The following is a 25176-nucleotide window of genomic DNA, read 5'->3' on the forward strand; positions in this document are numbered from 1 at the left end:
ATTGTATTTTTAATTTGAATCAATATAAAGAAGAAAAAATTATGCCCTTATAACTGTAAACCTCTACTGGTGTTAGCTGATACAGAAGATGCAGAATGCAACATAAAGGTGATACTGGTGGGATTTTGGAGAAGCTGAGATAGAAGTAATGATAATGGAGAAAGTTTGGGACTTTCTCCTCTTAAATTTGTGAAATATATGAAGAAAAAGACATATCTAATAGTTTTAGTAGAGAGAACAAATTACACCACACTCCAGACATTGAGCCCAATACAATCATGACCGTGAGATAAGCAAGAAATGTAAACTTTCTCTTCCTTTTTAAACAATAAAACAACAAATTTTGAAACATTCTGACTTTTTTTTAAATGGCTTCTATAAGCAGCTCTGTTTCAGACATCTGCAGCCATGCTTTGATACTCTTAACAACTGCAAAACACTAAAATATGACACCACAACTTTTCAAAAAGCTTGGAATCCTATTGAAAGACCTGGAATTGTAATCTTACCTTAGTACCACATACTTTCAAATTTTCCTACTACTAAATCTCAGGTACCACCTTCCTTCTTTTCATAAGAGCTTCCTCTTTGGGGCTTCTTTATTTAACCCAATCAAACTGACCCGCACGTCTATTGCGCTATCCTTTTCCTGACATCATATCTCCACTGATAATGCATCACTCACAGCACTGCTTCACTTTAAAACGTCAGTGCTACACCCAACCAACCAACAAACCAACCCACCAAAAACCCACTACTCAGCCTCTCTGTTTATGACAGGAAAAAAATTAGCCAAGGATTGGCCAATTCTTAATTCTTCTCCAGTGTGTAGCAAGTCAGATGATGTAGTGATAGACTGCAACAGCTAAAGTTTCAAGAATCAACTTCCTCCCCTCTTTGAAGAGCTGACAAAACACAGCTCAGACAACATGATCCTCGGCTGTGCGATGTATTATCACCTTCAGCCTCCGCAAACCTGACTGGGCCTGAGTGTGTGATATTTCCCTTGCTTAGTGGGAGCCCTAGGGAGTTTTCAATAACTCCTTCACCTATTTTTGTTCACGTTCTTCATCTAGCACCAGCGTATAAGTGCAGCATGTTTATGTCTAACAGGTTAGTACAATACAGCAGGATCTACATATACTGATTCCCCAACATACCCAAATTAATCACCCCTAAGTATGTGCAAATATTCTGTAATACTAAATTACTTTTATAAAGAAAGCCTCATCCTGTTATAAAGACTACTTAAAACTGGCTTATAACATAATTGTACTTTGTCCTCTTCTTACTTTAATGCTCACTGGGCTCACAATTTACAGCTAGCATGTAAAAGGTACTTTTCTAGTATATTACAAAGGAAGAGAAGCTATTAAATAAAATGAAAAAAACCAACCCTTTTTTTAATGTGTATGTTCATTTTATTATAGTTTGCCTACATACTATCAAGTAAATAGAGCAGAAATTAGCAAAAGCAGTCCAGATTTTATTGAAGCAGCAGCCTGTAGTGCTTTAGATTTATTGTTCTGGTTGAAAACATCAAATGACCTTACACTTGACTAGAAAAAACACACACAAAAAAAAGTCAAGCAAGTTTTTCTGTGAATTGGTGAAAGTAATCTCATACTTATCTCTTGTGCATCTTTTCTGTGTGAGAAAAAAAGGTTGAAATAGCTCTCGGCCTATCAAAAGAATTGTAAAACTTCATGAATTCAAAAACTTCCTAAAGGAAACAAGCAATAATAAACCTTTTCAAAGACTTACCATTTAACATTAAGAAAAAGTTTTATTCATATAAATCTTGAAGGAATTGTGATTTATTTTAAGTATCAGTTAAATACAGATGGTCTTAGAAATCAATCAGCTAAATTAAAATTTATTTTTATTTAATTTTGAGTGAGATGTAGAGACATCCAAACAGGGATTTGGAAGCAGTATGCCATGAGCTGCCTTTGGACATACTTTTATTCAAATTGGAGATACATTATTTCCTTCCTCACCTGTAAATTCACCTGTCCGCACCTGCACAGAAGAAATGCATTTCCTTTGCCTATCTGAGTAAGATAAATATTTGAACAGCAGTGTTTTCAGAAAAGTGAAGACAAAGATGTCATGTGAACGACTGCGGAGATGATGAGGGTTGATAAGGCAGGGGATAGAGTATGGAGCTGCATGTAAAACATTGTGAAAAATAATAATAGGGATAATAACAGGTTTTTGCCAACATTGTTGCTATTAAAATAATTTTTTCTTGTAACAGCTAAAAAGACTCCAGTTCCAATGAGCCTTAGCATACCATCTGCCAATCTTGATTATTTTAAATCCTCCTTACATATTTTTTACAACTGTCAAAATAGGACTTCACAAAGCAAGAAAGCCAGAAAAAATAATTTATGACCTAATCGTGCTCTTGCAATCTAGTTGCAATCACTGTCCATGCCCTACATATTTCTCCTCCCTTGCTAATGGTATGTGCAGACCTATTCCAAAGCACAAATATGTCTATAAATCAAATTTCAGTAAGTATATTGCTTATTTTCCCTACCTAATCCCACATGACAGGAATCAAAGAGTTGCAAGGATTAGAAGTTAGAGAACCACACAGATATGTACAAAATCAGACTTTAGGACAGCGTTTTCTTTTTTACAACCTGTCGCTTTGGAAATACTCTTTTTTTTTTTTTTCTCCTTCTTTCTCATACTGATGGTAGAAGGTGAAGATAATGTTCAAGACACTAAACTCACAGGAGTAAGAGCTAATACAGCTGCACCAAATCACCTAACACCTTTGTTCCGATCACATTTTTGTGTGCCGTCAGTGACAATTGACAGGCACGCAGAGTCACTGGAGAAAGAGTTATGCATTTTAAGACTATACAGTACTAGCAGGTTACAACTGTCAACTAAACGATCCTAAGTTATATTTCACAGTAACAGGGCAACCCAAGAGTGCTCTACAGTATTTATGGGTTACCTCTTACTGTGTGGGTCTGTTCTCAGCCTACTGAGCATGTTCATCGTCTGTTGGAACAATGAAAAGTATGCTAAAACATACAACACGCTACCTTGTGCACAATATATCAGGTTTCAAGCAGAACAGAATTAAAAACCAAACAAGCCAATAGAAAAATAAAATTTGCAATTATGTTTGCAGGATTAATCAGAAAAATACAATTAGAAGTTATGAAGAACCTACTTCGCATAATATTTCATTCTATTACAACTTGGGTGCAAATTCGTGTTTGAATAGAAAAACCCATAGAGATAGAACCAGATGAGAATCTCCTTCCCCCATTTATAATACCATGTACACTCAGCTCAAATTCACAGATGCAGATGACTACATGGTATTTAGAAGAGTGGGAAAAAGGAATAGCAAATCACATACTCTGCCCCCAACAATCTCAGTCTGTTATCTACAGTGAATTCTTGAAGACTTGTACCCCAACTTGCATTAAACACATCAAATATACTAGCTGCTGACTCCTTCCTGCACCTTTTATTCTCTAAAGTGAGCTATGATATCTCCTTATACTTTGCCTTACCCTCCCAACTGAATGTTCGCTAGGTTGGGTTACCAAGACTTCTTAAACAAAAATGAAATCTGTCATTCTTCTCGAAAGCAAAAGGTTCATCAGTTTTTAATCAACTCTGCTCAAAATAATCAAAAGCAAAATGTACCTCAGCACCAAAAAATTTTGATGTTTTCCTGTAGGAAATTATTGATTTGCCATTCTGAAGTGACTTGCCAAACAAAGAACATTTATTTATTTGAGCTTGATTGCTAAGGAAATGATGCCAATGTGATTACACTAAAGCACTGCTGCCTCTCTGCATTCATGAAAATCCTTGAATAACTTTTGAGACAGTTGATGACTGCAAACAGATTTGACAAAAGCAACAAGGAGACCCAATGGCTGTCAAGATCTTGCAACTTCATGGAAACAAGCCACTGCTAAAGTGGGGGAACCCTATACAATTCCTGACTGCAGAAAAACATTATTTGCAGCTTCTATCTTCTTAAGACGGCAAAAGCCAAAGGAGTCTTTATGCAGCATTAGCTCACTTATTCTTACATCCCAGGGACTGACTGACTTTTAAAGTTTTTAAAATGTGAAAAAAAGGGGTCGTGGTGGTGGTTTGGTTTTAATTTTATTTTAGCATATAGAAACGAATATTCTGCCTTACTGACTTCCATTTAATATTTCATTTTACTCTGAATTTCAGTGTTTTGCTCTGCTTAGAAACAGAAGAATGTGAAATACCAGAATTTTCTTTAAATAAGTGGGGAGAAAATCCAGGCCACGTTCTGGTCTTAATTTAGAGTTGCAAAAAAGCTGACAAGAGGAAACAATTTTAAAACACCAATAGGCAGTCACAGCTGGTGGGAACCCCGTTCTTGCATTCATACCAGCTCATCTGACCCAAGTTGGCTCAAAGAACTGAGGGAGTACAGAGGTAACGTAAAGCCAGATACAACTCGAGACGTCCTCCACCAAGTGGTGGCTGAATGAGACAGCCACAGCTCAGCCTGGGATCTACTCTGACATGTTTAAAAGTAGCGATAGCCTTAACAGTGAAGAGTAGAAATATTCAGAATCATTAATGACTGACAAGTTGGATCATAAGTTGCTCCCACATCCTAAGGCGTTATAACAACTATGTCACTGAAAGAGCGAATATTTAACATGTCAGATAGGAACTGATGTTTCAGACATTTGTTCTAATTTGAAAGCAAGCTCTCAGCATTCAAAGCTGTCAAGACATTGTGTTAAGAAAAAAAAAAAATCTATTTCCAACCTTTTGCAATGCTAGCAAAAATTACAAAAAGAATTCATACTCTCATTGATACTGTCCTTTAGTAGATGACAAGTGACTTACTACTAAATGGAACCTCAGGAATGCAAGATGGATCCTACAAAGCTATTAAAATGAAAAGTTAAATTATTCAGAATATTTGGCCATGTTCCTTACCTACTTACAGCTCTTATGCTTCCTAACAGTCAACAGTTACTTTCCAAAACAATAGCAACTACTTTACATAGAAATTAATAAACTGGCAATTATTTTCTATTCAGGGATATGACTTTTTCAACTAACCTTTTTGGCTTATGCTCCAGAGAGTATGTAGCAAATGGATCGTTTTCCCAAATAGTAAGACAGATTTACCATAGATTTTACATACATTAAAATCACCTAACTGCTAACTCATTTAGTTTTAAATTCTGTTTATCAGTTATTTATGTCTCCAGGTGGACAGCACATGTCTGGGACTCAGAAGGGCTACCTGCAAATGAAGAAAAGATTAGGAGTTCCAGAGAAATATGTCTGGGTTAGGTAGCTGAATGGTGAGGAAACTTCAATCCATAAATGCACAGAGCCCATTAGCAACACTTCTTATGTGTTGCCTTTGCTGTTAAAAATTCCGTGTGTGAGGCAACTAAAGAGAAAACTGTAGTTAAGTACCAAGAAGCAGTATCAACGCACTCACTGAAATTCATCCAACCTCCAAGCTAATATAAAATGTTGCATAGTCTCGATGTAATACTTGTCATTATAGAGCAGTTCTGTTGTCATAATTGTGACAGTCTGAGGAAATGAGCAAAGCAAAGTCTAGAGGAAGAAGAAATCCTATCACCAACTAATACAATTGGAAAAAAAAAAAAAGACAAGCTCCTAGACACACAAGTTTATCTTTGGATCCCTTACCTGAAGATGAAAATGTATCATGACAACTACTGGTGAGTGCAAACACAGAACAATTTGTTAACATCGAGACTTGTGCTCTTGATCTGAGCATATTGCATTTGCCCTAATTGCACACGGACCTTTAAAGGATTAGCAACTTACTAATGTTTCTATGATCTCTCATATGATACAACAAAAATGTTAGGAAGGAGTTAGGAATTAATCTTGACTAAAGATTTCAAGCATAATCCAAGACAACATAATTAGCTCAATGTCTCCACTTTCAAATCACAGAATCATTAAGGCTGGAATGGACCTCCAGAAATCTTCCAGCCCAAACACCCTGCTCAAGTAGGGTAAGCTAAAGCAGGTTGCCCGGAACCGTGTCCAGTCAGGTTTTCAGTATCTCCATGTATGGAGAAGCCACAACCTCTCTGGGCAACCCGTTCCAGCATTTGGCCACCTCACAGTACAAAATAAAAGAAGTGTGCTCTTGTTCCATTTGTTCATATGGAATTTCATGGGGTTTAGTTTGTGTCCATTGCCTCTTGCCCGGTCACTGGGCACCACTGAGGACAACCTGGCACTCTCTTCATTTCTACCCATCAGGTATTTCTACACATTAAGAACAACCCCTACCCAAGCCTTCTCTTCTCCAGGCTAAACAGTCCCACCTCTCTGTCTCTCCAGAGAGATGGTTCAGTCCCTGAATCATCTTTGTGGCCCTGCACCACAGCTGCTCCAGTCAGACCGTACGGTTTTTGTGCTGAGAAGCCAAGAACTAGACCCAATGCTCCAGGTGTGGCCTCCCCAGGGCCAAGCAGAGGAGAAGGTTCCCCTCCCTTGACCTGCTGGCAACACTCCTCCTCATGCAGCCCAGATTACTGTAATCATTCTTCATAGTCATTACAGTTCAGTTCTTTTCTGATGCCTGTTTAAGAATCTAGAGTGGAAAATAAAACATTCCTTCAATAAAAATAAAGCCACACTCTTTATATGTTCAGACACAGTGACCATTTATGTACTAGAATTCACTTTGTGCACCACGTACTGAAGGTTAGCTCCTATAAAACTCAGCATGGGGGTCCCATGTTCTACTTTGAAACATAACAAGTTCACTTTTTTCCAGCAGTGAATGTATCACATCCAGACAGAAGCAGCCACACCGCATCCAGACAGCCACAGCCACCATGGAGTTCCTTACAAAGCAAGAAAAACTAGAATTACAGACCAACAAATACATCTGTATTATCTCATGACACTTGTGTGGTTTGGGGCTGGGGAAGGGAGCAATTATGTCTATATGTCAGGGCTTTTAATGACTGTAACTGACAAAACTTAAGGATCTGAAGGAATAACTTTAGACCAATTATTACAGAAACTTTTTGTATCACCAAAACGGTTGTAGACAAATTCACCAAGCTCCATCCCATTGCAATGCTAATAAGAGAAATTCTTCTTCCCAGGTTTGCCACACGGTGCGTATATATATATGTGAGGGATAAAGCTGTGCGAGGAACAGGAAAGGTTGGATTGATTGGCCTGCTGGAAATTCTGCTTTCATTTATAAGGCTTCCAACGAAGGTAAATCGTGAGTGATCCCATAATTCTGAGTTGAAAAGCTCAGCACTGCTCACCTGAATGAAAATTAAAACATCCCTTTTTCTTTTTTCTCTAGACACTAGGTGCCACTAGTAAAGTATCTGCTTCAGTGCTGTCCTTCCTGTCATAAATGCATCAAAGCAGCAGAAGAGTAAGATTTTTATTAAAGTAAGATTTTTTCACTCACAGCTAAAGTAAGACTACAATAACTTCTGCAAGGCCTTAAAATTATTTCATAAGGATTTGAGTTTCATAAGGGAAGGCAGACACCACCAACTAACTTTTTTTTTTTTAAGTTTAGTCTTACACATAATTGTTTGAGGTGATTTTGTTGTTTGCTTGTTTTTTAATTTGAGAGACAAGATACTTCTAGAATAGTTCATACATTCGTGACTGGAGGGAGATTTTTGTGGAAATTTCAGGTGACAGATCACGCAGCCAATAAACAGTTAGCGAATTGCTAACTATAATGGAGATTTCTGAAGTGAATTGTGAGTAATGTAATGCTTGCATCAATTTTCCATGTAAAAATCACCAGAATTACATTATTGATGTGACTAAATTTATTGCTATTCTGATGATTCCAATCCATTGCTTTTGAAAACAATTTTAAATTAATAGCAAAAATATATTCTATAAGCTTCTGGGAGATTACTGTGCTTCTCAGCTAGTTAAATCCACTCAGCCTTCAGTGTGGGGCTGCAAACACTTCTAAATTGTGTAGCAGTCTTCCACAGAAATCAGGAGTCATGTCTTATTGCTTTCATAAAACGTGGTTTACACCTCTCTGAGTAATTGAATTTTGCTAGGGTTATGGGCAGGCTGCATATTTGTGTGCACCAAAATACTATGCAGCCCCTGGGAAAAAACAGTTCTTTCTATTGTATGAAGTCTAATCAGAGATTCCTCTGTGAAATTTATGTTGGACACTTTTTACTCTAAAATGTTAATTAGCAAGGATATGAGTTTGTCTAGGAGAAAGAAAAGTCCCATAGAGTTATAACCGCACTTAGAGACATTTGGAAAGGCTTCTTGCATGTTATATAAAGTCTCTAATATATTCCATTACCAGTATAAGCATAAAACAACTCTCTCTACTAAAAAAAAATAAAAAAAATTAAAAAATTGTTCCTAAAGTCAGGTCAAAATCTGACACCTGATGAAGATCACAGATGAAGAATGAATCATGTCAAGTGCATCAGTGCGGCTTTCCTTAACATGGATGAATACGAAGAACTAAAGAAACCATCAAATCATTCACAGCTATGCACAAACATATTTGGAAGCAGAGTGATAGATAGATATCCACAGGCACAAGCGTAAGACAGGATTAATGCGCAAACAAACAGGAAAGCTTGATCACGCACGTAAGCAGAACTGGTGGAGGACTGAAATTATAGTCAACCAGTGACGCGCAGCAGTCCATACCTGTCAATGAACTTCTGCTCTCTGACTTTAATGGGTTATGAAGAAAACCTCAGTTCACTAATTTTTCCCCCCAGACTGTGGAAATAACAACACAGCACAATTTTTGCTTGATGCTTAATATTTTTGGCACAAGAAGGAGAGAACCGAGTTCTTCACAGAAAACTGAAACAGCTCAAAGTCAGTTGTATAAAACAAGCCAGCATCTTATCTCCCTTTGTGAATACAGTGCATGTTTAAACTAACAAAGTCATTGAGTTACTTAATCCTCTCCCTCATTTCATTAGTCCCGTTTTGCTTCTGTAAGAGTCCTGGCAGGTTATTAAAGAAAGTACTAGTCAGCAAATAAATAGTGTAAAAAGCTACAATGTAATTCCTTATGTCTTAAACACAATCAAGGCTGTCACGCTTAAAAATCTTTGTATTGCTACGTATATTCCAGGAAAATCTTATGATTTCTTATATCTTAACATCATTGATCTCAGTATCACCTTGAACATTGCATTTCCTCACTAGTGGAGGCCAATGCTGCTTGGAAGGCTGATGCTGCTGTTTAACATTTGTTGACAAGGGACTGGTTTGGTAAATTGAGCCACAGCACAGCTCTCAGCCACATCACTAGCAAAGATCCAGCAAACCATTTCATAGCCCACATGTTTTGTTACAGAGAAGCAGTATTGTCAGGCTGACCCTCTGTCGTGGTTTCAGCCCAGCCGGTAACAAAGCACTGGGCAGCTCCCTCCCCACCCTGGACTCGGTGGGATGAAGAGGAGAAAACACAAAGAAACGCCTGTGGGTCAAGACAAGGGCAGGGAGGGATCACTCCCCACTCGTGGTCATGGGCAAGGGACAGGCTCAGCTTGGGGAAGGAACACAACCAATTTCACTCACTACCGACCAAAACACCACAAGGATATCGGGCAGTAAACCCAGGCCTGGGAACACCTTTCCCCCCGCCCTCCCTCCCTCCCGCCTCAACTCCGCTCCCGGTTCTCTCCACCTCCTCCCGCCGGCGGCGCAGGGGAACAGGGGACGGGGGCTGGGGTCCGCCCGCCATACCTGGGCTCTGCCGCTCCGTCCTCCTCAGCCGGAGGAGGAGGACTCCGCACGCCTCTGCAGCATGGGTCCTTCCCACGGGCTGCAGTCCTTCAGGCACAGCCTGCTCCAGCACAGGCTTTACCACAGAGTGGCGGCCATCTTAGGGGGGCATCTACTCCCTTCCATGGGCTGGGGAACAGAGCCTGCCGCCTCCCCACGGGCTGCGGGGGCATCCCCTCCTCCTTCCCTGCCCTCGGCACCTGCAGAGGAGTTCCTCTCACACCCCACTCCCCTCACTCACTGCAGGTTCCCCTTCTCAAACCTGTTCCCCACAGGTGTTGCCGCTCTCACTGATGACTCAGCCTGGGCCAGCGGCGGGTCCCACCTGGGGCCCGGGAAGCTTCTAGAAGCTCCTCACAGGAGCCGGCCCTGTGGCCCCTACCCCACTACCAAAAAAACCCCGCCACACAACCCCAAAACACCCTCCCTTCTCACAGTCTTCAGGACAGCAGTACTGAAGGCAGCTCTCAGAGCTCCCGTTCCCCCCAGGTGTTCCCAAGCCAGCTAGATATGAGCAAACAGCACTCGTACCCGTCATGGGACCAGATCCCTCTCTCTGGAGAGTAAAACAATCTCTGCAGCACCGGAATCCATTAGAAAAACCTAAGGACATGAGCTCGTTTAGTAACGATTTAATAGAGACAATAATGAAATGTTTCACATTGCCCTCAAAACCTTAACAACTTTTTTTTTGTCTTTTTTTTCTTAAGGCTGAAGGGAGATGCTGCACGAAGCACAGAAGCAACATGTGGGGACCTAAGTGAGACAAGGGCCCCCTTCTGCCAGGCAGAAAAGCTGCATGCTGGTGTTCAAAACAGTTATAGCCTAACCAGACGTGATGGGAAAAGGCCAAAGGAGAAATGGTGGCACAGGGAAGGGAAAAGACCAACCCAAACGCCACATGTCGGACCACTGAGAAGAACCGGCCCCATCTCCCGAGATCCCGCAGGGTGCTCTTTCAGTGGTGCATGAGTAACTACCACTCACCTCAGCATCTCTTTATCTGCCTGGAAATTCTCTTTGGGTAGAATGAAGCTGGGTTTGGTTGGTGTGGGTTTCTCTGGTGGGGTTTTTTTTTTTGGCGGAGAGGTAGCTTTTAGCCTGGGGTTTTCCAGTGTTTAGCAGTTTGGTTAGAAACAATGCATGAGCAGCAAGCCCAGACCTTCAGGGAAATTTCTAGGTCACATGCAAGGCTAATGTTTCCAGGAAAAAACAGACGAGGGTTTTTTTCACCTATGTGAACGCATCTGAATCAAGAAAACGTTCAAGAATATTCATGTAAAAATCTACACGGAAACAAAATATTCAATATGAGTAAGTTTATAGAAGCAGAATGCATCAAGTGGACATTGTCTCGAGTTTAGGACAGCAGAGAGGAATTGCTGAGTACATTATGCCTGTGCAGGGCCCAGGTATGCATAGCAAAATCAAATAAAAAGTCTACAATCTCAGATAACTGCCCTGTGAGCGTCCATTTGGAGAAGCACTTGAAGAAAAACTAGCTACCCATTTCTACTACTGAATATATTGAGACATTGGCTCTTAAATTCAGTTTGCTTTCTAACAGTTGCATCTATCACGATGCCCTACGGAAATATAAAACTATCTTTTAGTTGCACTGATCTCACACAGAGGAATCCTGGAAAGCAGCCTCAGGCAGTGACAAAAAATTTATCCTTCACAATAACCTGATCAGTAAGACATATCCAAGGAATGAGAGCAAACTAATTCTTACAAATTCCCCTTTTTTACAGCCCTTGCATAATAGTGGTAGTTTCAAAATATGTTAGACACAGTAATGCCTGTCCTTCCACAAAATATCTGAAACTTTTAGGTGCGTTGTAAAATGAGCAAGTAAAGCAGTCAAAAATGTTACAAAACATCCACAATTCCAGTTGCACAAAAAATTCAGTTCTAACAATGTGGTGGTAACATGGCATATCTCTGTATATTCTCAAATAGAAGGAAATTTTGATTTGTAAAGTTAGATTCCCATCCTCTTTTCAAGGCAATTAACATTACAGAAGTGGAAATGCAGTAGTCCCTGTTATTCATGCAGCAGGGCTGGTTAAAAGCTCCATTTATTTTACCCCTTGCATAGTGTTCAGTTCAGCTGTATATTTTTCTATAAACTGTATTTCAATTTCTAAGTTTAAAGATTAAGTCCCTGGATCCCTGTTTTCTCCTCTGAAGCCTGTATTTGAAATTCAACCTTAAATAAGTTCACACTTTCTGAAAGTGTGATCACATCTATTAATTCTATTGCTGAGTCTTGCCATTCTTTGGCGACATGGTTTGTTACAATTTCAGGGACATGTTCTGCTCATATTTATGCTGTGGTACATCTGGAACAACTTGGAGTTCTAGAATAAGTATGATGTAGATGACAAAGGAAGTTTTCTATTAGAATTGCTTTTAGAACAAATCTGTAGAGAGAATAAGGACTAAAACACGATGCTGAACTGGAGATCAATTTCACTGCTTTGGGCTGAAACCAGAGAAGTCTAACCAAATGTATAGCGCACCCACGTGCTGAGCTGCATTAAGCCCTATTAGTTATGTGATTAGAGCTCCAGAGCCAGATTCTGATCTCTGCCCCAGCCAGTGCCAGTCCTGCCTCTGAAGAGACACACACCTTCCCACCATCTGGGCCAGGGAAAAGGAGTGGAACACCTCCCATCCTGCTCCAAACCACACAAGAGGGTTCCAGTTTGAAATTACTTATCTTCACCAGACAACTACATAGATCAACCCCTCTCCTTGTCCTTTTCCAGTGTAGCCAAACTTTTTGTGTCCCTGCTTAACTTGTTAAAGTTGCCTCAGCAGTGATTTTTCCCCTCTGGCAGTGCCAGTGCCTCATTTTTTTCTTAAAACCGTGGTGCATATTTCTGCTTTCACAGAGCTCAGCTGTGGATCATTTTAGCCTTAGACTGAACACAGTAGACTTACACGATGAAGTTGCTTTCAGGCGCCCATGGATGCAGTCTCTTTGTAGAAGACAAGGCACTCACCCAGCAAAACCCATGTTTCCAGCAAAAGAGGGTGTTATGACTAACATTTCCTCTGCCACGGGCTAGCTAGAGCCCTCTGTCTCAGTCAGTATCTATCTGATTCCTCTCTAGGTCCATCTGGGACACTGCTGCCTCAGGATGCTCACTATATGCAAACGTACTGCACAAATACATGATGCAAGAGTGGCAAGGTGTAATAGGCTTGTGGACTGCCCTTGGAAGAATGCAGAGGGGAAGAGTGTGGCCCTTGCATGGAGTTTTCCTTTATCGCTCCTCTTTCTAACGCTCAGTCGATCACAGTTTGGCCCTTGTAAGGTCAACATCTCATACTCTTGTGCTCAGGCATATCGCAGTTTCATTACTGCCTAACAAATGTGGTCTCCTGATCCCAAACATCAGCTGAACTGCAGAAAAATTTTTGCTTTAAAAAAAGTAGTACCTTTTCTGAATGTACCCAGAAAGGTTTCACTTCCAGAACTGCTGGACTTAAGGCAAAAATTTAATTTCTGTGAAGAAGCAGCTTCTCTTCAGTCACCTCCAAGCAGTTCTACAGTAAGGAGCCAGGAGAGCAAAAGGATCACAGAAACATGTGAGAAGATAAGAATAGTTCCAATACGCATAGAAGGTGATCACCATCTATAACAAATATAAGTGAATCCCTCTGGACACCTATTGCAGGGCATGCATAAATGAAAAACCTAAGGCGGCTTTCTGCAATTACAGCTACTTACCTTTTGTCACTATGAACTGCAAATATGATCCAGCTATGGAGCCCAATTTTCAGATAGATAGAACCCAATGTGTGCAAACAAACTGCAATTAAAAAAAAAAAAAAATCTTTCCACAATTTATTTTTCAAAGCGCTTTCCTGAAAAGATGAGTATCTCAGTGTGGAAATAGTATGTCACAACACTTTCATAAATTAAATTTACTATTCAAAAAAACCTAATCTTTCAATAACAAAATTGGCAAATCAAAGGTCCTTATAAACATATTTACATTGGAACCGCTTGTCAGTGATTAATTTCTTTTTAGGAGCCATAATTCCTTCCCAAATGAAATGTTGCCTCTATTATAAAAAAGTGCATATAGGCCATGGAGTTTATGTAGTATCATAGACATTCATCTGAGTATGTTTGCATATATGAACTTCAACTTCCTCTCCATAGTTCAACCAAATTCCATGCTGTCACTGACAAACCCTGTAACCTTTTATAATTTTCATCTGCTATTTAAAGTCTCTGCGTATTACATGGTTGACCTTGTCCTCGTGTCACTTTTCTCTCAGTGACTGAAGAGAGTCATATTTTCTCTCAATGACACTTCTCTTCTCCATAATGCCATTTTCAGTAGATAAAACATTGGCTAAGCTTAAGAGAGTCCCTAGAAAGTAGAAGCAATGGCACCTCTCCAAAGACTCGACCTCATGTCATTTAATGCAGTTCTGGGTACAAGTCTACTGCTCCGCATCAATCCCAAGAGCAGAATAGTAGCAATAGTAACAATGACATTTTGAAATACTTTACAGAGCCTTAAAAAGGCAGATACACTACTGAACTGTTTTGACTGATCTCTGGTATTGGCCCACTTCCCTCCTTGCATTTCCATGACTTAAGTATCCAGAAATAAACTGTAAAAGGAAAGAAAAAGGATAGGATTGCCGATTTTGTTTTCTACATGCCCAAAATCTTAACCCTGAAGAAACCAACTCTCTTTCCATCCTCTTCTACTCAGCTAACTCCATGTCATGAACACTAGAGTTTGGAAGGCTGTCCCTTAGCATCGAAAGTGATTTCACACAAGTAAAATGGAAACTTAGAGTTTGGGCATTCATTTTTGATCATCACTTTTACTGGATCCTACAGCTTTCTCCCAGAGATATTGATACACATTAGAAATATCTCCTCAGTATTCTTTGGTATTTTATTAATATTAATATGGAAGATAATTTAAAAAGAGCTATGTAATGGAGTTTCTTTTGAGTGATTAGTAAAAGACATGCTGAGGAGGGAGGCGATAGCAGACACTCCTCGAATATTTCTGTAGTGAAATGAAGAAACTGGGATGTGTTTTTTTTTTTTAATCATGGGGGTTTTTTGGAACATGATAGGGAAGTTTTTGACTAAAGGTAAGTAAGAACTTTTGAAGGATTCTCAGGAAAGACTAAAACATGCTTGGCTAATATCAGATTTCCATCTCATATGATGGAAATCTGTCTTTTCTTTGGAAAAATGCCCTATTCCTTGCATAATGGAAGCACTCGGCATAGGCAAAAGGGTATGATACTACAAGTGAGAAGAAAAAAAGTCATCTATAGAAATTGTTAAAGATGACTTACAGATCACATGTAAGTCAGCATTAACACAACATTTATGTCCTTATAAACCTCTTTATGAGCTTTAACCTCATAAACACATCATAATCAAGAAGTCTGCAACCTATGGTGACAGACCATCTCTGCTATGCAATACTGTGACCTGTATTTTTTCACCAAGCAAGAGGCACCTGTCCCTATCCTGCCTGTCCCCCACTGATGACTCAGGAAAAAAAAATCTGGAGGGAATGCAACCTCACTTCCAAGATAGCCGACTAACTCTTTCAGAGATGCACTTCAGTTACAATTCTGAAGTACACATACTCTTGTATAAACTCTTGACCACCTTCTTAGGGCATAGTAAGCATGAACCTTAGAACATTACAGTAAACCCACTGCAGTAATCCACAGAGGTTTACATTGCCTGAATCGCACTCCAGAAGTCGCATAGACTCATTAACTCAAGGATCAACTCTGATCTTAAGTCCAAAAATCGTTGTCTGCTTTGAGAAAATGCTAGGCCAGTTTGCACAACATTGTTGGTAGAGCAGGAAAAGTAATTCTGAAAAATGAAGATATACATTACAGTTCTGTTACTTCTAGGAATAACCTATTCTGGTCAATTTATTGTCAATTTTTTGAGATTTTAAACTGAAAATCTTTTCTTTCTTAATGTTTTCAGAGAAACTAGGTCCCCTATTTTTAGACAGTACCACAATATTTTCTAATTAAACGTAGATGTGAGGGCACATATACCCATCTCTACAAAAGGGAATACAGAAAAATCTTTATACTTTTATTTTCCTTCTCTGAAGCCCCTTCAGTATTTGACTGTCCACATTAACTGTTCACACTGATGTTTTTCTTGCAAGGAAAAAAAACAACCAAAAAAAAAAAAAAATCATTTTTTTCACTGTTTCACTTTCGTGACAGCTTCTGCAACATGTTTTGTTTTTACTAGACCCAAGTAAAAACAGGTTCAACAAACTCCCTCTCACAAAACAGTTGTGTTGGTATCAAAAATGTCAGGTTACATCTACTATACAGTAACCTTAGAAAACTCTAAAACAAAATAGATTTCTCTGCTAAGGAACTAATTCTACTCTCTGTCCCTTCTGACTACCTAAATCAAGGCAACTTGTGTCAAAAGCAACCCTTGTAGGAAGAACTTGAAAACTGAACTGGAAAAGATTCAGAGGAATAAGAAAGGCCCTCAAAACACTGTGGAAAACAAGCAGGAACATTGCAAGGAATAGGAAAGAAGCCAAGCAAACTGATCAGAAAAAAAATCTACACAGAAGAGCAGCCTGAAAAAAAATTAAATAGGAGGAGAATGTCATATTTCAGCAAGAGCAAAAATCAATTTTATATTCCTCTGATATACCAGCATTTAGAAAAAAAATGTCATAGCTTTAAAAGTTGGAGCAGACATTTTTATTAAGAAGAGGTATAAAGGGAGGTAATTGAATAGAAAGCCCAAAAAGTGAGAAATCTTTGCCAAGCCTGAGACTTCAAAGTGAAAACTACTGGAAACAGGCAGAAAGAACTGCAAGATACCCAGGCTTTGAATATAACACCTGCACAACTTTATCCACAAATACCGAGCAGAGCTAGGGAAGAGATGCATCTACAGTAGGACAGCAATTTCAAAAGCTTTCTGCACCCAGTGGTACTTAGTGGATTTCTCTCCTTGCTCTACACATCTGAGTAGTGAGAAAAAGCTCTCGTGATATCACCGAATTCACAGCAAAGTTAGTAAACCTCATTAAAGACAACCATTTTCCATGGGATTTATCAATATTTATGGCAATTCACGGCCATGAGTTGGCCAGCGTCCACTTTTAAACAAGGAAAGAGGAAATTAAAAGTTGTTTTTATCTGAGGAGACAAAGAATCTGAAAAAGCTGGCGTATTCAGTATTAGTTTTCCATCGAACTGGCAAGAGAACAAGCTACAGTTCTCCATCTGGGAGAGGACTTCCATTTACTGGATAAAAAAGAAAGTAATTTTGCAAAGCTGTGGATTTCTCTGTTGAATGCTTCTGGTTCACAGGAGGAGAGAAATGGTTTGTAAAGTTAAAAAGGCACAAACCCCTTCTTTGTTTTATGAGAAAATAAGCAGATTAGCAAATTAGTTGTTAAAAACAAATTAGAAGGCCTTTATATACATCATTGCTCACTACTTTAACACATACTTCTCCTGCAAAAGGTAGAGCTGCAGCTGAAATTCCTTAGTGCTACCAGTTTGCTGGGTTTGACATTAATCAGTTATTAATTAATTAATCAGGTTTCCTTTACCCTAGTTGGCAGGAGTTTAAATGATATCAACCCTCATCAGTAAGAACATAATTGGGGAATGGAGCAGTAACCTATTAAAAAAAAAATCAGTTACAAATAACTATTAATAGCCCTTCACTAACTTCAGCCTATCACAAAACCAAAACCCAAACCAACCAACCAAAAAAGAGGGAGCACATCCGTTTTGAGTAAAAACTAATCTGGATGAAACATATACTTGAAATTAGGCTTACAGACATACCTCAGTTTAGTCAAACAAAGTATTGTGCACACAAGTACTTTACATATCATTATGATAATTATGTTTTGGGTTAAGTTCTTGTAAGAAGGTTTAACAGTTCAGAATATGGAAATCTTACCAGCATTCACTCTAAAACCAAAGTTCCAGAGCTTCAGTTTTCTTTTATGCATGCAAGGGAAGTTATTGGAGGGGAAAAATTGATAAAGAAATAGAACTTGTTTTCCCAACAAACAGCAGTTTGTAATTCTTCTCATACCAGTAACAGTGTTAGTAGGTTAGAAATTCTTGCACTGGTCACTGCAAGTTTCCTTTGTAGAAACAGAGGGATAAATAATTAATTTGGCTGGCAAGAACCTCTGGAAAGGATTTCCAGAAGTCCTCTCATCCAACCCCCACTCAAGTTAGCTCTAATTTAGAGCAGGATGCTCAGGACCTTGCCCAATCAAGGTCGAGTATCTCCAAGGATGGAGTTTCTACCTGAGGTGGGAGTTTCCACAACCTCTCTGGGCAATCTTTTCCAGCTTTTGACCATACTTATGGTTTAAAAATATAATTCCTACTACTTAATTGAAGTTTCCCAAATTCCAACTTGTGTCCATTGCCTCCTGTCCTACCACAATGCACCTGAGAAGTGTCTCGCTCCATCTTCTCTACACTAAGCAGTTAGAAAGCAGTGAGATTCCCCTTTCATCTTCCTTCCTCAAGACTCAACAAATTCAGTTCCCTCGGCCTCTCTTCAAGTGTCCTATGCTAAAGTCCCCCGATCCTATGTTGGCCTTCTGCCAGGCTTGCTCCAGGTTGCCACTGTTTTCCTTGTACTGTGTTCTTTATGCTTTTCATTACTCTCATTAAAAAGAAAAGAGCTCCTTGCACCAAATACCACAGGAGTATTTCAACAATAAATTACAACGAACTCTGGCTTTATTAATAACCAAATAGCTTGGCATGATAAATGAATCACTAAGGGAAGAAGAGAGGGAAAGAGAATCCTCAGTTAGTGGATTCCTAATTTTAGTTTTAGTTCTGTTATTATCTGAGGCTGTAACAGAGCTGTGACATTTATATTGGCTGAGAACTTAACCCCGAGACAAATCTAATGTGAGTCAGAAGACTACTTTTCAAAGCCAAAAAAGAATCTGGTAGCCAAGCAACCAGTTCATTTTACACCACAGAAGAGATCTGTGGCCTTTTGCAGGATGCTTCCATCATAGCCCTGTTACATCTGCTTAAGTTCCTACTGAATACTGCATATTTTTTCTAGAAACTAGACCAGCATGGTAAATTGAAAAATACAGTTTTTCTTGCATCTTGTTACAGAGATTTCAGTCCGAATTGAAGCTCAAATACTGCTTGAACAGAAATTATAAATGAATCTAACAAAAAACACAAACTATTTTTGCATTAAAGTTGCTGCTCAAAGATTTTAGTGAAACAAATATGATTTGATGATGTTCTTTTAAAATAGTCAATTGGTAACAAAAAGGAAAATGAAATTTTGACAAAGTAAAAATGAAATTATATATGTCATAACTTTTTTCCTTTAGAAAAAAAACACAGCCATTCAGTGCTGTCAGGCATGTTACTGCCACTTCTAGCTGTACAAAATATTCTGAGTTTCTCCCTGTAAGGTGCTTAGGGCAGCCCTGTCAAGTTGTAGGTTCAGGAAACAGAATAGCAGCAGAGTAACAGATACAAACCAGGAGTACAATTACCTGTGTTGGGATGACAGTAAGTCCAGTAAATTAGTCTGGAAATTAACTATCTGAAATTAATGCCTGGACACAGAAAGACTTACGTGGTCGTGGTTATCAGGCAGGCCAGCAGGAAGCAGGGCAGGATTGCTTCTCCGCACCAGAGACTCAGACCAGCCAGCGGGCTCAGGGAATCCCAAGTTCCCCAAGCAGACCGTCCTCTCTTACGGTTGAGTCACAGAAGTGCGATCTGGGCTTATTAGCCAGTCATCCCATCCCAGCTCTGCTCCCACGCCGTGTCGCTTCTCTCCTTTGTGTGCACAGCGCTTGGACGCTACCTTAAGCAGTAGCCGTCACCATATGGGGCCGTAGCTGTACAAAGCCTGGGCTCACCAAATGGAGCTATAGATGTGTAAGGTGTGGGGTCGCAGTGTGGAGCCTGGCTACCCTCCAGCAGATCAACCCTCCCTCCCAACTTGGTGTCGTTGGCAAACTTACTGAGGGTGCACCGGATCCCCTCATCCAGATCATTAACAAAGGTATTAAACAGAACTGGCCCCAGTACTGAGCCCAGGGGAACACCACTTGTGACTGGCTGCCGACTGCATTTAACTCCGTTCACCGCAACTCTCTGGGCTCATCCAACCAGCCCGTTTTTTACCCAGGGAAGAGTACACCCGTCTAAGCCATGAGCCACCAGCTTCCCAAGGAGTATGCCATGAGAGACAGTGTCAAAGGCCTTACTAAAGTCGAGGTAGACAACAACCGCAGCCTTTCCCTCATCCCCTAAGCAGGTCACATGGGCATAGAAGGAGATCAGGTTGGTCAAGCAGGACCTGCCTTTTAGTGTATGTGAGACAATCAGCTTCATGTTTTGAGGAGCCTATGCCCATTTGCACATGAAATGATGGAAGAATGCTTATGTCCTCCAGCTGGAGAAGGATTCTCATTCTTTTGGACCTTGAATTACCCACGTGAGGATTATGAACTCGGCTGCTGAGTTCTTTTTTGACCAGTGTGTTTCTGAGCAAGCACAGAGGCACAGCTATAAACACCTAGCAGACCTACAAATGAATACATCTACCACTTGAGTATCTCCAGCACTAACCAGCATAGAAGGCTTCAGGCCACCACAGAAGACAGATGCCTCGATATGTGATTTTCAGTGTATTTAAAATGTGTTCGGTTTATATGACAGGTATTCAGATTATTTAAAGGAGCTCTTTAAGTGTCAAAATGGTCTTGAATTCTAGATTTAAATGCATATATCCTTCAAAAACAGAATACGTAGGTTCTTAATTCATAGGAATATACGGCAAAGGACTAGAAAGAATCTCTAACATCTAGTCCACAGCTATTACAACAGTTACGGAGAGTGGTGGAATAGTACAGAGAATGGACCACAAAGTGGCAAGATTCACTCGTTTTCCCTCAATAGCACCTTGTATCAGAGACAAAATAGCAGACACGGTGGACCGCTGCTGACAAATCTTTCAAAATGTGAAGTGACGCATTTTATTTTCTTGTTCCTAGCTCTCCTCGAAAGCTATCTAAATAGTCCCATCAACATTTTTGTGACATTTAAGTAGTTCTTTACCCTAGGTACTATCCACTTTTCATTATTTGGAAACCACACTTTGGTGCCTACATTTCAGCAACTTAAAGCCAACATTTTCCTTTCGTGACTGAGGCTCACTATTCCTCAGATCATCCCAAAAGCCTTTTCCAGCTCCAGTTGAGCAACATGTGACAGAAACACACCCAAAATTCCTAATGGAGTCTCACCAGTTTCTTTAGTACAGCCTGCTACACTAGAAACTCCTCACCTGATTCATAGTAAAACTACACTTACCTTTTTCTTTACCATATCATTTTGGTTCCTTGCTCATTCTGCCATCGCCCCATACTTTTTAAGTCTTACTCCTCCCGCAGTTATTTCTGTCCTTAAAGACTAATAACAGGAACAACACAACCTTGGGACTTTGCCCTAGTGAATATTATTATACTTCTATTACTGTCTCCTCTAGGTGACCCTATTCTACTGTATGATATTCTGATCCTCCTCTCTACTGAGGAGCACTCAGAGCTTTGTGTTATAAATAATGCTCTCTTACTTTGTGCTCCAAGGTCCTTAATGAAATTAAATATTAAATTAAAACTCTCTTCAGATTCATCTCTTCCTTTTCAAATAATTACCAAGATGCTTTTGAAGATTTCATCCAAGGATGTAAACAAGTATTGCTTTGGCACACATTCATTTTAAGAAGAACTACAAAAGATTGTGGTATTTTAGAGTTGCACCATAAATGCTGTAGAAAAAAATTACATTACTGGAAAGGCACTTTTAAAAGATGCAATTAAATTCCTTATCCAGGCTAGCACTATCACAGTCACTTTTAAATACAGGAATGAGGGGCGTAGGGGCAGGTGTGAGTCAAAATACCTTGGAATTTGATGAGCAGACCTTCACATACCCAAAAGGCCAGAGCAATGCTGAGGTGTCACCCATATATTCCCATGAGGAAAGGAAAATTATTATGAATTCTTACCTTTGTAGGACTGGAAGGAACCACTAGGCTTTTTTCTGGCAGAGGTCTCATATTAGGAGACATAGAAACTTATTCAATTCCCAAATATTTCCCTCTGCATGAGCAATAACCTGAAGGGAGTTTGTCTATGACATCAAATTCACCTCTAATGTCACTCCTAGAGATGCTGAAATATGAGAGCAATCACTCCCCAATCGCTTCACTACCACAACACACTGACCCCGGTAATAGAGCACAAGGGATTTCCAGCTTCCCTGATTAGGACGCGCAGAGCATTGCACCCCTTCCACTCTGTCAGCACCGTGTCCTCCCACATCCTTGCATACCTCACAGCCACATAAATATTGTACTAACAAGCAATATAATCACTCGCGTGTCCCTGGGATGTAGGGACTGCTTGCATGCCCTAAGCATACCTCTTCCTCATGCCATACAACAGGAAATTTTGTCAACTGAAATCAAAAGCAAGAAAAGAAACAAGAAAGAACCCTGCACCAGCTTTATAAACAAAGAGAATATTCTCTCTTCTATTAATGCTAGCAAGAGAACCAGCCGCCCACTTCCACGCAGTCTCCAGGGCCGTGTGAGCTCCCTCCAGCGAGGCCACTCACGGGCAGACAGAGGGGTCAGGCAGGGAGTGCCAGGGGCCAGCCGAAATATTCCCCCCACCTCACCTGCGACGTTGATGTGGTTTAGACATTCTCTTTAATGCAAAAATCTCTGTTCTTCACTTCCTGAGAATGACTTACTTATCCCCCGTTACCAGTGAACGAAAGGGAACAAAAAAAAGCCAACCCCGTCCTTACCACCCCCCCACCCCCACCCCCCAGAAAAGAAAAGGGACAGGGCAATTAGATGGCTGCTTGGACACACCAATTAGGGCATAAAATCCAGATTTTCTCTCAAGATGGCAAACAGACATGGTTCTTTCTCGACAGAGAGATCACGGTATTTCTGACCAACTTTAATCTTTAGTCATCATTCCACTCCATGTGCTCTGCAGAACAGCTTGTTAAAAGAAAAGTTAAAAATAACTGAACTCTGCATTATGTCCTTATCATCTATTAATACCGACTCTCTCATGAAAACGTTTCTTCCCATTGCAATCAGACTAAAAGAGAGATTGACGTGTCTTGCATTCCATTTAGTGTGCATAATCAGTATAGTATTAAATTGATAAATCATTCTATTAGGCACAGAAAAATTCTACTGTAGATTTTTGAAATATAAATACCTAGCATGAGGAAGAACAGTTTTTGAGGAGCTTCAAGCCATACAAATAGTGTTTGTATGCCTGCAAAATTTAATAAAAAATATGTTTGCAGGTGAAAACAACTGCTGGATCATCCTCTGTCTCCCACAACACAACGGACAGAAAAATGGACGTGTGATTCAGGAACAGTGTTTTTCCATCTCTCCCTCTTTTTAGCTTGTCTTGAAAAAAACATATGAAGGGACTATAACACTGATGACCATAGAAATCCACAGTTGTAATTATGCAAGAACCAGAGACCAACTAAATAACCAGTTGTTTAAACAGAAATAAAGGTGAGTACAAGAAGCATAGCAAAAACAAGGCAAGTGGAAAAGGGAGCTGGTAAGAGGATGGCAACACTGAAGACAAATATGCCTGACACTCAGTGGCTGCCTACCACCACAAAATACAAGAGGTAAAAAAAGGATGAGGTAAGCAGGAGGTGGGGCAATTCATAGCTAGCTACAAGGATTTAATCACAGATGTAGAGCTTCAGAGGAAAATAAATAAATAAATAAAACACAAATTAACAGGTGTATTTTAAATTCACCGTAAGAGAAAGACTACTTTGGAAAAGGAAGAATTCAGGCATAGGTATTGTGCAAACAACAACCATTACAATTTTGAAAACATTCTTGTTTCTACTATCATTTCAGAAGTGTCCATTAACTTTATATTTAGGCCACAAGATAAGACACAAATTATGGAGCAAAACAGGAGGTAGGAATGAAAGTGAATACTATTGCCCTGCCCTAAAGGATTAAAGTCATTCTGACAGAAATCACCGTTTCAATATATTATCTCTCATAGTGCAAGATTTAGAAAACTACCAGGAAGACATTTTGCAGCTGTCATCACTGACAAGTCAGAAAGAAATAAAACAGAAAAAAATACCACCCACTTTCACACAAACACATTTCAACTGAGTAAATTAAACTGCATTACACGTGATGGGAGGGTGTCCTCCAGCCTCCATTCTATTTATGCATTTCAAGATAAAAATAACAGGTTTGCACTATCATTAATCTGAGAAGAAATCAGGCATAGCAACAGATTAGACATCTAAATTATACTGAAACCAATTACAGATATGTGGTAGTGTAAGCCTGCAACATTAAGAGCGCAGATAACATCTATTCATATCAAAAGAAAACACAGGACAAATTTTTAAGGGCGCTTTTTTTTTTTTTTTTTTTAAGAAGAGAGAAATTTTAATTTTCTTCTCCAAACTCCTATGCCATAAGAGGATAAGAGATAATGATGGTAATGACTGAAATAAGAGTGCACGCTATTTCCAGGGAGTCTGATGCACAAGAGACACAAGGGCCGGACTCTTGCCTGCACCCTTCTCTCATTTTGCGTGCCCTGCTATAAAGTGCTAACGTCAAATCAATCAGGAAAACCTTTTGGATGCCTAAATAAAGATACGGCAAACAGAGACAGGTCAAAGCAGCCACGTGTCAGTCTGAATCTAAATCTTCCCATGTTCACCGTTTACGTTTTGAGCGCAGGTCTCCTGTAGCTTTACGTAAGATGCAACTGTTCAGATCCACTGTTGGCTTCTGGTTCCTCGAGGGCATCCCTGAAGCATACTGACAGTGCTACTGGTGGGATCTCTTTTGCACAAGAAGTTTTAAGTGGAACAAAATAAAGCTGCTGAATCAATAGCACTTCATCAGTGAGGCAGTACAAATTCTGTTGTGATTCCAGCTGGTCATTAAATGAAGGGTCAACCAATCAAACATCTACAAAAATCACCAGCACCAACAGGAGCCGCAGCAACTTCACCTCTTTGGAATTGTCCCAGAGAAGATAACTTATGGTCAAGTAGCTAGATTACAAAACCAGGCATCTGGAGACATATAGCCTCTATTTCTGGGTCTTGCACTGACTCACATCCTGACAGCAGGTGGGTCACAGAGCCTCACTCTGTCCTGAGAATAGAGGGAGACTTATTTCCCCAGACTCCTACCGTTCACTGAAAATGAACAGGCACCACAAATAA

Source organism: Accipiter gentilis, chromosome 27, assembly GCF_929443795.1.
Source record: "Accipiter gentilis chromosome 27, bAccGen1.1, whole genome shotgun sequence".
NCBI classification, from domain to species: Eukaryota; Metazoa; Chordata; class Aves; order Accipitriformes; family Accipitridae; genus Astur; species Astur gentilis.